We start from the raw sequence: 16,494 nt of genomic DNA, 5'->3' as shown, positions 1-16,494 counted from the left end.
ACATGATAATCCTGGCACGCGTGTCAAGTAAGAACATGACAACCTACCACGCTCATAGCGTGCTCGCGGCCATTTAGCTAGCTCCACATATACTAAATTTGGTATCACGTGACGTGAATAGATGACGAAGGTAAAGGACACACCTATACATAATAATCCTGACACGGAAGTCATGTACGGCATCATTTGCTTCCACCTCTTAACGCTGTGCTCAATTTAAGGTGACATATCAACCTTCCTCATTTGTGCTTCGCATGTCATCGTTTCCCACTGTATGTGGGGTCTGCCAATTTTTTTGGTCACCAGACTTGTAATTAAGCAACGGTTTCACTAATCTTGGGTTACACGCCCAACAAGGGTGGTGGTTAGCAAAAGTTAGCTTTATGTCTAGGAACTGTAAGACATGCTGTGAAGGCATTTTTCTGGTGAAGTTTAGCCCGATCCCAGTTTTTCGAAAGGTCTGCAGAATCTTCTCTTCGTCCTGTGAGTTTGTGCGCTGTTACCGCCCATAATGTATCACCAACTAGCCCAACTATCAGTCTTGCTTCAGCGTTGGGCCCGCATCACCACAGGGGGCCAGTAGCCTACGCATAGCCTCCACGTGGTAGTCACTTGTTAGCCAGCATTAATGCTGCGAGAATCACAGACAACAGTGCCGTGCCGCTCTATTAATGACGTCACGCATGACGTTTCTTCCCGAGACACGTGACTTCCACATGTGACGAAAGGTCCGCCACTGTGCTCTGTGGTATAAGGAAACGCGCGCTACCATGCTTCGTATTGTTTTACCCTTGTAGTCGGGCTAGCTCCCTCAAGAGCAACTTCCCAGAATATACCGTTGGGTACTCTCCAGATGAAAACTGTGTACAGGTACACTTATGTGAATACATGAATACTTTTAGGTTCATTATTTTATTTCCTCTATTATACACCGATAACCCTGTTCCCTTCTCCAATCAGTCCATTCTCTCTGATGCACCGGTCTCCGACAGCTCAAGGCACACATATTTTCCCGTCCTCGTCCACACAGTACACGCATAATGATTTCGCCAACTTTTTCAACAACCGTGCTATGTTTTTCCCGCCTTCGATAACTCCCGTTGGCGGCGCAGCACCAGCGTTCGTTTTGCTTCGCTCGCAAGCAGCTACAGGGGCCGAGGGGCAAACGACCACTTGTGGTCAAGATGGCACAATGAAGACATCTGGGCGCTCCCGTGTCATCACTCGTCATCGTGTAGCTAGTACAGCCGTGCACTGAGGCCCCAACAAAACTTTTCGCTGTTGGCCCCGGAACGACTGAGGCATGAGTGGTAATCACTGCAAACGTGCGATCAAAACAAACGTCTATACACTCTATCTAAAGTTGAAAGAACCCCTGGTGGCGAAAATTTCCGGAGCCCTCCACTACGGCACCTCTCATAATAATATGGTGGTTTTGGGACGTTAAACCCCACATATCATCATGTATCTAGAGTTGGTCTGCTAGCTTCCGTGTTCGTCTATTTCTCCCGCGTTCTCCCTTCATGAATTTGCTAGAGCAAACGAGGGAGGGAAAGACACGTGGTGTGCTGCGCGTGTGTGCGGTGCGCGCGCGCGCGTGTGTGTGTGTATGTGTGTGTGTGTTTGAGTGTGTGTGTGTGTGTGTTTGAGTGTGTGTGTGTGTGTGTGTGTGTGTGTGTGTTTGAGTGTGTGTGTGTGTGTGTTTGAGTGTGTGTGTGTGTTTGAGTGTGTGTGTGTGCGTGTGTGCGTGTGTGTGTGTTTGAGTGTGTGTGTGTGTGTGTGTGCAGCATAGAGAAGCTGCAGAGTCATTCTGGACACCGCTCTGCAGCTCTCTCGCGGCCGGCCGGGGTTGACGTGGACTCGGGAAGGCGAGAGCAAAGAGCCCACGAAGTAGCACGCTAAGGCTGATGTCCACTTCCGCGCGAGTAGAGAAGCCGCTCTGCGCCGATTAGTGGCCACGGCTCTTGTCGTTTGGCTGCGATGCCCGTTCGTTCGCTCTCCCGCTCTCAAGTCAACATTTTAGTCTAGTTGAATCTTTTGTTGTATATTTGCGTTCCTCTTGTGTGTTCGGCACGGGTAGTAGCAACCCTGCTGCCCCTCCCCTACACGCACACGACACCCCCAGATCGACGAAAACAGTACAGCTGTACGCGGGAGCACGTGTCGTTCATATACTGTCGCTTTAGCTTAAAACACCAGAAAAGCAGTAAACGGATAAGCGGTGCCGCACACGTAAAACTCGGCCGACCAAGTTGGAGTGCGTTGTTTTTCCCTCGGGTATAAGTGAAGACGAGTAGTTGTACGGAGAAGAGTTGACAGACGTCGGTCAGTCGGTGGTTGGCGCGGCAGGGATAGGTCGTCCATTAACCTCTTTTTGTGCAAACCGTTAGAGAGATGAGAGCCTTTGTTTCCTGAGGGACTGCGAGACAATGGAAAGAGTTTCTTATACACAGGCGAGCTTTCATTGCTGCTTCCGCCGCCGACCCTTGGGCCGGGCCCCCTTTATGCGATGCCGACAGATGCTGTCATTCTTGGCAGAAGGAATCTCCACATGTCATAAGCGTCTCGCGTCGTTTTCTTTTTTTTCTTTTCTTGAGACAGGGCACACGAATAAGAACTACGATGTGCGGGAGCACTTTTCTTGTAGGAAAGTTCTCTCTGTGGAGCGAGCGCGTGTGCATGCATTAGGGATTATAGAGTGAATCAACGATGATGACGATGATAGAAGCGGAATGCCGAAAAATAAGAAGGGTGACCGAGAAGTACAGGCCGAGTGTATGCTCTGAAAGTATGGTCCAAGGCCGCATGAGATCTATAAGTGTGTGTACGCGTACACGCGGGAGTATATTGCGGTTGAGTTGAAAAAGCCGCGTCCGAGACACAAATTGCCGCGTCCTTTCGCGGGCCTTTGAAGCTGTCGACATGATCATTTTCACTGTCCGCGTATTGTGTTAGGCACAGCATGGGAAACCAGACGTGGCTGATCTTTTAGTTCGACGGAAATAACATGTCTGGTGTCCGCAAGAGCAGTGGTTTTGCTTCGTGAGAGATTTGGGACGCAAAGTAGGACAAACGCTTTAGTCGTACTGGCTTTATACATCCAAACCATTGAGGCGTAATGGCGGTCACCATTTTTTCTTGTTATCAGACTCTATAGAGTTAAGGTGGTAGTGTTCTTAGGCACTTGCGATAACGATTGACCAAATGCAGCCAAGTGCCAGTTTCGTGCAGTGAGTGCGTGGAAAGATGTATACAGGATATCCGCTGTAAATACTCAGGAATGGTGCTTAAGGCACGTGCTTGATACTAATTTTAGGGGCGAAGCTCTTTATAGCGGCACCCGTTCGTCCCTCGTCGTAGTGTGTAACAAGTATATCATTTTGACCTTTAAGGTGGTGCCGGTGTGAGATTTCTTCTGTGCGTTGTTGAACAATAAAAGATAGTGCTTAATGCACATGCCAATGGATGTTAAGGGGGAATGAAAGACAGGAGAATTCGGCTTTTAGTTAACACAAACGCTGCGAAGTTTTGATTGTTCAACAACGCACCAAAGACAAGTAAGGGTGGCTACGTTATACTCGCTGGGCTTAACCTCCTTGGTTTTAGAAGGTTTAGCGAGCGTTCTATTCATGGCCGCATAGCCATGAATAGAGTGAACTAATTTATACCGTGAACTCGAGGTGATTAATGGTGGGAAGTAGACACGAAGCGCAAGCCGTAAGAAAGTGTGAGTGTGCCGCCTCTCGTTCAGTCCATGGAATGTCCACTGGATGGCGGTGCTTCTATATGAGGAACATATGATGAAAAGATGCGAGATGGTGTTACTTGGAGTGTTGACTAGATGGGCGAAAAGACACACAGACAGATGCATGGACGGACGCATGGATGGCTGCACGGACAGATGAACGCATGAACAGACGCAGGAGCGGATGCATGGACGAAAGCAGGGGTGGACGCACTGATGAACCTGCGGACGCACGAATAGACGCACGCACGGATCAACACCACCTAGACTATTCACAATAGTCTAGGTGGTGTTGCACGGATGAGCGGATGGACGCACGAGCGGCCACACAGATGCACGCATGGATGGACGGAAGCAAGAACGAATGGACGGACGGATGCTTCGCTCCACTATCTATCATTCACTCCGTGGATATGCTGCCTTTTTTTTTTTTGATCAGCCTTTGAACGCTAGTTACTACATTCTGTAAGATCTTACTTGATGACGCTGACACAGTTGGCGTGGTATAGACGAAATGCGCAAAAGATGCCCAGCGTATCTGAAGAACGGGCACGTTAGCGTTTTGGTCAGTCAGTCAACAAATTTTATGAAGGCAGAATGAATAATAGTGAAAGAACTCCACTGTCATCGAGTCAGAGGAGTTCTTTCGCCATTCACTCGAATCCACAAAGTAGGTGAGCCTGCCGTCACAATCACGAATTTCTCCACTGCATAAGTTATTCTATCGTTCCAAATTATCAATAAGAGAACTCTAGGATAGACGGCAATGGATAAGAGGGGAAAGATATACGGGAGATGCAGAGACATGATATTCACATACGCAGGAACCCCGCTTAGTGTGTGGATTGTCCTCCGTCTGAGCAATCCCCTTTTGAGGAACGGCACCTTTAAGAGTACCATGTTGTATTGCTTAAAATTGTCACTTCATCAGTGTTAACAGTGCAATTGGACAAAATCTCGGAGTGTACGTCATCAAGAAAGGCTTCATTAGCCTAACACAAATGTACAACTTATCTTGTCATTCTGTCTTCTTGCCGTATCAGTGGCTTACGATTTATTTCCGCAAACATTGTGGAGCACTAGCCACTTCCTCAACACGGCATCTATTTCTATAAATTTGGCAATCACTAGTTGCCCTTTAGCATCATGCGAGTCATTTGAAATGCTTAAAAAACGCTGACCGCTAAAAAAAAACGCTGAAATGCTAAAAACGCTGAAACGCAAATGGCTGACCAGTGATGCAGGTTTTACTTTATCCTTATTCTGTTGCATGGCCTGAATTAGAAATTAAAAGTTGCCTTAAATATGTAATGGTAGAGGTAAGCGAAAGTAAAAAAAAATATATGACGATAATCTCGAAAGCAGATGCTACGCGTCCTAATTCCGGGCGTAAATCACAGACCCTTTTACCCTAAGCAAGGCCTTACGGGCAATGTCTTTCAGTGTCCTCGCTGAAACCTTTTACAGAAGTTCCACGCAGAACGAACGCTATAAGCTATGTTGCTTATTTTCAGTGTTATTGAATGTATGAAACACTGATTGGGCAAAGATTGACACATTGGCGTTTGTACTGCTACCGTGCAGTGAAAATAAAAGTTTCAGACTTGCCTTCATTCGAACTTTGATCGCACGAACTTGATTTGCCAATGTGAAGCGTTTCGTCGAACGCTCTTTAAAATATTTATCATTTACGTGGAAAGTTTTGTAACCAGGTATATGACAATCTGTGGCCACCACTGCTGGGGTACAGTGGCTATTGTGCTCGGCTGTTGATTCAAATGTCGCGGGTTCGTTCACGGCCGCGAGTGTCGCTTTTCGATACAGGCAAGATGCTGGAGGCTCGTTGCTGTCCGCGCACGTGTTGTCTGTTCTTATTTTGTTGTCTAGCGCAGTTAGAGCTCTAATCAGATGACCATTTGTTTATACTGAGCTCCACGTTAAAGTACTCTAGGTGAGGGCGATCTTCAAAGCACTCTGTTATTCGGCGTGCCTCCTATTCATTTCGTGGTTTCGGGTCGTCAGCCCAACTGTTATATTAGAGTTTGCGACCGCAATAATTTCGCAAGGTACTGAAAGTCTCGCATTATTACTTCAAACTCGAAGCTCACGATAAATTAAGACGCCACTAATAGCGCCGACATGGAAATCATTAGGAGACTCGAAGATTAGGCTTTCGAGGTGCTTTGAACTTTCCGATACGTACCGAAACACTCCGAGCAGGAAATATATGATCCGATGACTAAAAGTGCCATTTTAGTCCAGCGTTTTTACTACCATGGCGTAATGAAAACACTTTTCAATAACCACCACACGTCGTACTCTCGCCACGTGGGTTCCTCTCTTGTTCACTGGCAGCCACGCAGCAGGTCATCTAGTTCTCTATGGCATGGTGTCCACGCATACGAAGTTTTAGTTTTATTTATTTTAATCAAGAGCTTGCAGTAAATATTGCAGCTGGTCACAGGTGTAGGCCTCGCACGTGAAGGTGTTCTAATACGTATGTTCTACTGCTACCCCTTTGGTGCTAGAGATTTCATTTTAAAAAGGCAGCAAACCGTTAACTTTGAAATTTTGATGAAATGCTCATGTAAAAAAAAAGAAGTAGGAGGATGAAAGGAACCGACGTTAATTCGGGCAAATCGCAGTGAAAAAAAGCTGGAGAGTAACACTGTGGCAATAGCCAAGTGAGCAGCAAACTAATGTTTTGGGAATCGCCTGGCGGGTTGAAATTATATAAGTAACCAAAGTTACAGCTATACCTAACACATCCCGGTGGTCTCATCTTGAACATGTAGTGTCACATGTTTTCCGTGAACCGCGTATTAATACTTTCACACTTATTCACAAAATATAGGTCTGTCTGTATACCTCTTCCTTTATCTTGCCCTTCCTGCAATAATGGCTTCTTGGCCTGGCAGTACATTGAAATAACAATAAGTAATAATAAGAATCAGTGTTCCTTTCTGTGATGCTTCCACGGTATTTTCACACCTACATGGACCTTAATACAAGCTGCCGTGTTTTTTGTTGGAATTTGCAAAAACGCTGCGCCACACCATCGATACTCTAATGGCCTACTTAGCACAACCAACACCCGGCACTTGTCAGGAACTCAACAACGTTAATTAACGCGTTATAAGCTGATCATACCGATTATTTTTGAAATAAACAGAACAAGTGGAAACAATAACGGTCAGTGGCCATCTCGCCGAAAGAACTTTCCTGTTCTGTGATGCGTGCTAGCGATGACGTTCGATCAGACGAGCAAAATAGCGAGGTGCCATAAGTTCAGCAGATCAGGGCATGCGTCGCAAGACTAGCCGGCTGAGAACTGATTCGCAGACACTGCACACTCGCTTTTGCCTTCTGTGAAGGGGGCCACGGCTGCTTAGGTGCATGGGACTTGTATCTTTTGCCACCCGAGATCACCATAATATTTCTGTGTGCTCGCAAAGAACTCACACAGTAGTCAAAAAACTGCCTTGGTCCCCCCCCCCCCTTTTTTTTTTGTATTTCTCGCGTATATAGAGGAGAGCAAGCGGTAAGTATAACGCAATAGTGAGAGCGAGAGAGAGACTGAAGAGGTTGAGCCGACAAAGAAAAGTGGATCATTGCCGTCCTTCGATGGTTGCCACCTCCAACGCCCTCCCCCTCCCCCCCCCCCCCTTCTTCTCATCAAAGTGTCGCGAGACGCGTGCTCAGTTTAGTGATTATTGTCACCAGGCCTTGATTAATTATTATCACAATGCGTCCTAATTACTACATGAGTACTGACGTTGCCAGTGGTGGCACACGGTTTTTTTTTTCACTCTTTCAAACATCAGTGATCCATCTCTTCTCTCTCTAATTGCGAAGGTCGTGCGAGAAAGTGAAGGAGCAGCGATGAGCAACGAGAAGGGGAGGAACAGAAATGAGCTTAGTGACCCCCTTTGCAATCGGTCGGGCGCGTCCAAAGATTATTCCTGCTCTTTCAAATTTCGTGGCTTGCTTTTGTTTTCACCTTTTCTAGCGGAGAGCTTGAGTTCAAACGTGAGTAGAAAATGAGACAGGGAAAAGGAGAGGTGCCGCATTTTTGCGTGCCGAATCTGGTTACGCTAATCGAATGCATGTATGTGCTTTTGTCAGTACCAAATCTCTCTTGCGGTCATATTCATTGCCTCGCAGTGGCGCTTCCGACGTACATGTACCTTCCATACAAAATGGTAGTGCCGTGCGTGAGTGGCTGTGTCCGCGCACATGCACTAGTTTCGTTTGTAATTACTTTCTCGAGAAACACAAATTGCAAACATTTTTTTTCAGTCACCACTATTTTTTTCTGTACGATTCTTCTCAAGCCTTCGTGGGAAGTACCGCGAAGTATAGGTATTTTTCACGCTTTCCTAATACCTCGAGTAATCACACATGCCCGAGGTGGCGGTAAATTTTGTTTGAACAAACGATGATGATTGAAGCCTTGGAATTCCAGTTAATGAATGGGGTACAGGTGCAAGAGTGCGCCAAATACAAACAATGTGTAATCGAGACACCCATGCCTGGTGGTTCTTCTTGCGTGTATTTTTATTGTTTGTTTGTCTACTGCCCCTCCCCGCCCCCGCCCCCCTGACACACGCACACACACACACACACACACACACACACACACACACACACACACACACACACACACACACACACACACACACACACACACACACACACACACACATTAAGATCTGTTAACCCGGCAGAAAATCTGCAACCCTAACGACACACTTTGATCAGGTTCCTTTTCTGAGCAAATCGTCGGACGCTTCGTCAGGAACCTCGTTTTCTAGGACAGTTTTACATTCACTTGCACTATGAAAGTAAACTAGCTTTGTCGATTACAAACACGACGGCAATAAAAAACAGCCACAAAAAGAAAAAGAAGGCAGGAAAGCAGCATCAAGAAAATAATTGTTACCACGACATCTGCAGTATAAGAAAAAAGAAGTAGCCCGCATGACACATATAGGCTCGAACACCTCTCAAGTACATTTATAAAACCAAGCAAGCAACCGACACGACACTTCTATTATCATTATTGTTGTCACTATAGTTACATGCTAAGCCATTCAATGAGTGGATGAATGAATGAATGAACTAGAGCTACAGTATGAAATTTGAATTATTCATGTAGGCGCGTCCACTCAGAAATTAAACGCTGATCAGTGTATATATATACCTTGATGAAGGTGTATGGACTCTTGCTGATGTTTATTTGGCCATCACCTCCAGTAGTGCTGGGCACAATATCTTGGTATACGCTTTTAAATTTTCTTAGAGTAAAGGTGATCTTTTTATACTGGAATTAAGTCTCTTCACTTATAGTCACCAATGAATGATCATAGTGACACGGACAATTACGAGTGAATAACTCGACTTCATCGCGTAACGCATTAAAACGCTTATTAAGAATATAAATATACATTATTTGACAATGCTTCCATCGCGTAAATTCATCAGCTTGTTATCAGGAGGGAGTTCCGAACATGTTCATCCGCTTCTATTGCTTAACGTACTCAAGTAATCTCGCTCGCAATTTCGTATTAACTGAAAAAAAGAAAGAAAAAAAGAAAGAAAGAAAGAAAGAAAGAAAAAAGAAAGAAAGAAAGAAAGAAAGAAAGAAAGAAAGAAAGAAAGAAGTGATCAAGTTTCGTGCCGCAGTAATAACATCAAGTTGGGAATCAAAATGACCCGGATGCGATTAACTACGAGGAAAGCTTATTTGCATAACACCGTGGATTTGATTTCGGAACTGCTCCTGGCTCGATATAGCTGCACAGACAGTTACAAACGAGTCGTTTGGCGCAACGCTTACATATATGTATAGTACTGACGCCTACGCAGCCCTTCCGTGCAATCGACGGCAAATTGCCGGCGATCGCCGACATGCATTGTTGGGGTAACTCCGACCACTGAGAAAGTGCGACGACAGCATATACCACTGCAGCGCGAACCGTTCACCCAGCTATGTGCTTTATTACGCCTGCCAGACTGATCGGTACGTGAATTAGTCAATCGTGCATTGTGATAGACCAGTGCGGAATTAGTTTTCGTGACACTACATCCGGAGGCTATACTACTAGCCGTCGGGAGTACGCCTAGGGTTACAAGAAAGAGACCATCTGGGCAGGACGACTGCCGCATCTGAAAAGCTAATTGCTTGTGACTGATGTAATTTTGTCACGCTGTGAATCGGGCTCGAAGAATTTGCAGTTTTTTGATGAATTCGCTTTTTATTTGGCTTTGCGTGCCGAGGGTTTAACTTTTTCATCTTTTGCAGGAAAAGCTGGGGGAGTTCTGAAGGTTAGGGTGATGCTCAGCGAAGATGCCCAGCGTTCGTTCGTTCGTGCGTGCGTGCGTGCGTGCGTGTGTGCGTGCGTGCGTGTGTGTGTGTGTGTGTGTGTGTGTGTGTGTGTGTGTGTGTGTGTGTGTTTTACTGAACAGGAAAGGGTAGACAATGCGTCAACCTTTCCCTGTACTCACTGGCTTGGAATTTTGAGCGCTTATTTCGTGAATCGCGATTGCTTTCATGTCATCTGTTTCGACGTGACATTTTAGGTTACGACTGAAGCGATGTGAATTATCGTTTTCACACACGTACTGTTAAGCTCATAGAGACTGCTCTCAGTCAACGTGTAAGTGGACGTTTTACTATTTTATTAATTTTGCTGGCAGCAGTAGAAGAATGGACACGTGCTCTTGTAGCCTCATGTTTTATTGAGCGTTTTTTTTTTCTGAAATAAGGCCGTATCACTCGTGTAATTCATTTCCCATCATGCAACGTCAAGCGTACACATCTCACAGGCAGAAGACAAATCCATACGTCTTATAAGAGCTGTCCACTGAGAAGTGCAAGCAGCACTGGGTTGTTTTGCTAAGATAACGCAAAAACAGCAAGATGATTGGCTCTGGTACCGTGAAATAGCCGGTGTAAATTTCATTTTCACAAAGACAGACAACAGGTGCCATGTGATTTCACTTAGGACTCGGGAAGAAAAAGTGTAGTTAGAAAACCATAGCCATCCCTGGCGCATATATAGGGTTGCTTGCATCTTTATCAAAAGGAACTCATCCTGGTATAACAGCGCTCCAACCCCCATTGTTCCACAGAGTCGAGCATAACGATGGCGTGTGCTTGTATAGTAAATTTGACTCTGAATTAGCCCAGAACCGCAATACATCCGGCTCCAGGACTCGTTGCGGCTGATAAAAAAGTGAATAAGATACGTAAACTTCACGTGAAATATGTTTGAAGAAAAGAATTCGAAAGGAGCGGGGGCTCTAAAAAAAACATTTCCCTCACAGAAGTGAGTTGGCTCGTGGCTATAACGTTCGCGCAAGAAAAAAAATACTGCCAGATTAAGGCAGCACAAGCAGAAATGCCGACTATATGACGTGTGGTCGGACCCTTACGTAAATTACGACCGTTTCTTTATGGAACAAGAGCGCTGATCGGGAAAAACTAAGAAATTGAGAAAAGTAAAGCATGACGCTCTCAGAGAATGGAAATGTGGAGAGTGGAGTCGGCGAGGCTGGAAAAACTTAGTGGCTTTGGGGTATAAGCTTGTTTCGCAAAATAAATAAATGAGAAAAGAACGCATGCTAGCGAAGGCTAAGTGAGGGAAGAAAGCGCTTCGAAGAAGTTCGGGGAAATTTTTCTTACACGAGTTATAGCGTTTGTGCATATATATAACCATGCCGGCTAGCAGAGAATCGCGTGAAAAACCATATATATATATATATATATATATATCTATAATCTTACAAGGAAACGTATATTTGCCAATATTTACGATGATTACGCGCGACGGCAATGCCTGGCACACTGGCGGGCTGGGACCAGTCTCTATCCACTTCGTAGTCTTTTCTTTCAGGCAGGGACCCTCTACCGCTCTATGCCCCAATCCCACTACTGCCTTGTGGCACTACGCCGCGGCGTTAAGGCGCCGTCCCGGCGCTTGTCACGAAAGGGGAGTGTTGGGTGACACATAAGGCTTCAGTCTTACGACGTGCACAACAGTGGATGGTGGTGGCATTGAGTGCGCTTCGTCGACGACTCGTTGTATCTCGTAGGTGAGGTTGGTGATCTTGCGCAGGACTTTGTATGGTCCGTCATAGCGAAATAAAAGTTTTTCTGAGAGGCCGATGTGACGACATGGGGTCCACAAGAGTACGAGAGAACCTAGTGCATAGGAAACTTCGCGGTGGTGACGATCGTATCGATCTTTCGGAGAGGCTTGAGAAAGTACGAGTCGTTCTCGGGCAATCTGTCGTGCTGCGTCAGCTCGCTCTATGGCATCGCGGACGTATGTGACAGGGGAGCTTGAACCAGCGGGAAGGAGTGTATCAAGAGGCAGAGAGAGTCCCCGTCCATAAAGAAGGTAAAACGGGGAATAGCCTGCGGTGTCATTTCTGGAGGAGTTGTAAGCGAAGGTGACGTCGGGTAACGTTGCGTCCCAGTCTCGGTGGTCTGGAAAAACATATATTGACAATATATCCGTGATAGTGCGATTCAGGCGCTCTGTAAGTCCGTTAGTTTGTGGATGGTATGCCGTTGTGAACTTGTGGTTTGTGGAACAGGAACGTACGATATCCTGGACGACGCGAGATAAAAAGTATCGGCCTTGGTCAGTAATGAGCTGTCGAGGAGCGTCATGATGCAATATGATGTCATGCAGTAGAAACTCCGCAACATCGGTAGCGCAGCTGGTTGGAAGAGCGCAGGTGATCGCGTAACGTGTCGCGTAGTCGGTCGCCACGGCAACCCATTTGTTCCCGGATGCAGAAGTGGGAAATGGCCCGAGAAGGTCGAGCCCTACGCGGTAGAATGGTTCAGCAGGGATCTCAATAGGGTTAAGAAGGCCAGCTGGAAGCGATGTTGGTCGTTTTCGACGTTGACAAAGGTCGCAGCTGGCGACACACTTTTGCACAGAGCGATATAGGCGTGGCCAGAAAAAACGGCGCCGGACGCGATCTTAAGTGCGGGTGACTCCCAGGTGACCAGCGGCAGGTTCATCGTGAAGCTGTCGGAGAACATCTACACGCAAATGGGAAGGCACGACGAGAAGGTGGTCAGGACCATTAGGGCGCATGTTGTGGCGGTAGAGAACACCTTCCTGAAAGAAATACAAGTTCAGAGAAGTGGGCGGAGTAGCGGAACTTGGGCTTTCTATGATGGGAAGTAAATCCGGGTCGCGGCGTTGCTCAGAAGCGATATCAAGAAAGTCTGATATTGATAAGACGCAAGCTTCCGTAGCTCTCTGTGTGGCGCCTGGTGGATCCACTAGATACCGTGACAGGCAGTCAGCGTCTTGATGAAGGTGACCAGATTTATACACGACCGAGAAGGTGTATTCTAGGAGGCGGAGAGACCAACGACCGAGACGTCCCGTGGGATCCTTGAGCGAGGAAAGCCAGCAGAGTGCATGATGATCCGTTACAACAGTAAAACTGTGGCCGAAGAGGTACGGGCGAAATTTAGCAACAGCTCAAACAAGAGCAAGACACTCTCTTTCAGTGATGGAATAGTTCCTTTCGGCAGGGAATAAAAGGCGGCTGTTGTAGGCGATGACACAGTCTCGTCCATGCTGACGCTGAGCTAAAACAGCACCGATTACGTGGCCACTCGCGTCCGTACGAACTTCTGTCGGGGCAGTCTGATCGAAGTGGGCTAATATTGGCGTAGTCGTGAGGACTGCAATGAGCGCCGAAAATGCTGCACTTTGAGGCGAATTCAAAGTAAATGGGACATCTTTTTTAAGAAGCTCGGTGAGAGGCCGCGCAATATCGCGAAATTCCGGATGAAGCGGCGAAAATAAGAGCAGAAACCAAGGAAGCTCCGGACATCCTTAGGAGAAGAGGGTACGGGAAATTGAGTCACTGCGTGAATTTTTCCCGGATCGGGCTGTACCCCACATGCGTTAACGAAGTGACCAAGTACAGTTATTTCGCGACGGCCGAAACGGCATTTGGAGGAGTTCAGCTGAAGACCAGCGTTGCGGAATACTTGGAGAATACTGGACAGTCGCTCAAGATGGCTTGTGAACGTCGGTGAAAAAACAATTATATCATCTAAGTAGCATAAGCAAGTGGACCATTTGAAGCCGCGCAGAAGGGAATCCATCATGCGCTCAAAGGTGGCTGGCGCATTACAAAGCCCAGCCCCGCCGCGGTGGTCTAGTGGCTAAGGTACTCGGCTGCTGACCCGCAGGGAGCGGGTTCAATTCCCGGCTGCGGCGGCTGCATTTCCGATGGAGGCGGAAATGTTGTAGGCCCGTGTGCTCAGATTTGGGTGCACGTTAAAGAACCCCAGGTGGTCTAAATTTCCGAAGCCCTCCACTACGGCGCCTCTCATAATCATATAGTGGTTTTGGGACGTTAAAACCCAGATATCAATCAATCAGCATTACAAAGCCCAAACGGCATTACTTTAAATTGGTATAACCCATCGGGGGTTACAAATGCTGTTTTTTCTCGGTCCCGTGGGTCAACAGCGATCTGCCAATAACCAGATCGAAGGTCAATGGACGAGAAAAACTTTGCGCCATGAAGGCAGTCAAAGGCGTCATCTATTCTTGGCAAGGGGTAAACGTCCTTCTTAGTGACCTTGTTGAGATGTCTATAGTCGACGCAAAACCGCCATGTGTTGTCCTTCTTCTTGACAAGCACGACCGGGGAGGCCCACGGACTAGATGAGTGTTCGACGACGCCTTTGGCGAGCATTTTCTCGTCCTCTTTCTGGATGACAGAGCGTTCGGCAGCAGAGACGCGGTAAGGGCGTCAATGAATTGGGTTGGCATCGCCGGCGTTAATGTTATGGGTCACAACTGATGTCTGGCTTAAAGGGCGGTTGTCAAGATCGAATATGTCCGCATAGGATGTCAACAGACGTTGGAGGTCTTGTGCTTCGGAGGGCGAAAGATCTGGTGCTATCATTTGGGCAATGTCAATGCTTGACAGGTTGGGCGCAGTGAGCAAGTTGACGTGCGGAGTAGGTTGCTGAGCTGACAGTTCAGAAATATCACACTCTTGCAACGACGACATGACGCCTAGTTTAATACCAGCAGGCAGAACGTGCGTGGAGAAACCAAAGTTCAAAAGAAACAGATGGGTCTGGTTGTGGCGTACTCTCACCACGGTGTGCGGGACAGCAATGGAGTGCTTTAGCACAACGTCGGTAATAGGCGAAACGACGTATTCACCATCGCGCACAGGCGGATCACAGACGAGCTGCACGTAAGTCGCGGCTTGCCGCGGAAGATGCAGGAACTCGGTGGCGCAAAGGCGACTTTGAGCATCACGGGCAACAGTGGCGTCAAAAGGCAGTTCCAACTGAAGAAGACCCATCGAGCAGTCGATAAGGGTGGAGTGCGCAGAGAGAAAGTCGAGACCAAGAATCACGTCATGTGGGCACTGCTCGAGCACGGTGAACAATACGACGGTATGGCGCCCAGCAATACACACGTGAGAGGTGCACATGCCGAGAACGGTAGATGTGCTCCCATCGGCAAGCATTACTGCACACTTAATAGGAGGCGTGATCACTTTTCGCAGTTTACTACAGACAACAGCGCTCATGACTGAAATTTGTGTGCCAGTGTTTATGAGGGCTGTAACAGTAACGTCATCCATAAAAAGGTCCAAAATATTGCGGCGTTTAGGAATCGTCAACAGAGGATTTGCAGAACGGGTCGTTAATGCAGCGTCACCTCCGGGAGCTGCATGGTCTAGTTTCCCGAGGTTGAGGGCCCAGGTCGTGCAGGGGACCTGGATCGAGAAATCATCGGCGAGAGAGATCGGCGGCCTTGGGGTGATGGTGACCGGCTGAACCTTCAGCCCTGAACGTTAGTAGGAGCAGGCTGTGGATCGTACGGTCTAGAAAAGCGGCGAGAATCACCTTCAAAGCGACGCCATGTCCCAGTGTTCCAAGATGAATTGGATGTCCAACGATTGCGACAGTAGCGTGCAATGTGGCCGGCGCGAGAGCAGTGAAAGCAGATCGGTCTATCATCCGACGTTCTCCATTCAGCAGGGTTCCAGTAGCGGGAAGGGTAGCGTGAAGGGTACACCGGAATCTGGTTAACAGAAGCCGAGCTCTTGGTAGTGCGAACAGTGCAAGCAGGTGTGATGCAGAGATTCGCAATTTCTTGGCCAACAACGGCTTGGATGAGGGAGACGGTAGATGCGTTGTCTTGAGGACCGTCGGAGGCGATGGCTGCAGGAGCCATTGCTTCGAGTTCGCGGCGGACGATTCGGGTGACGTTTTCGGACGATGTAGCTTGCGTGAACTTGGGGCTGTCTTCGCAGGTAGAAGTGGCTGCAGTATTAAGCAGACGCGCAAACTGGCGGGTTATGCGACGGTTTTTGACGTGCTCGAAGCGCTGACATTCCTTCACAACCGCGTCGACGGTGGCGCAATCTTTGACGATCAACAGATTGAAGGCGTCATCGGCAATTCCCTTTAATATGTGAGCGATTTTGTCAGTTTCGCTCATGTTCTCGTCTACCTTTCGACAGAGGTCCACTACGTCCTGTATGCAAGATACATATGATTCTGTCGATGTCTGCACGCGACATTCCAGGTCTTTCCTCGCGGCCTGCTGTCGCCCAAATGGCCTGCTGAATAACTCGACAAGCTTCAGTTTGCAAACGTCCCAGCTGGTCAACTCCTACTCATGCGTCTCATACCAGGTGAGTGCTGTATCCCGCAAGTAAAATACAACGTT

Source organism: Rhipicephalus microplus, chromosome 2, assembly GCF_043290135.1.
Source record: "Rhipicephalus microplus isolate Deutch F79 chromosome 2, USDA_Rmic, whole genome shotgun sequence".
In the NCBI taxonomy this organism is placed as follows: Eukaryota; Metazoa; Arthropoda; class Arachnida; order Ixodida; family Ixodidae; genus Rhipicephalus; species Rhipicephalus microplus.
This window is presented reverse-complemented; position numbering follows the sequence as displayed.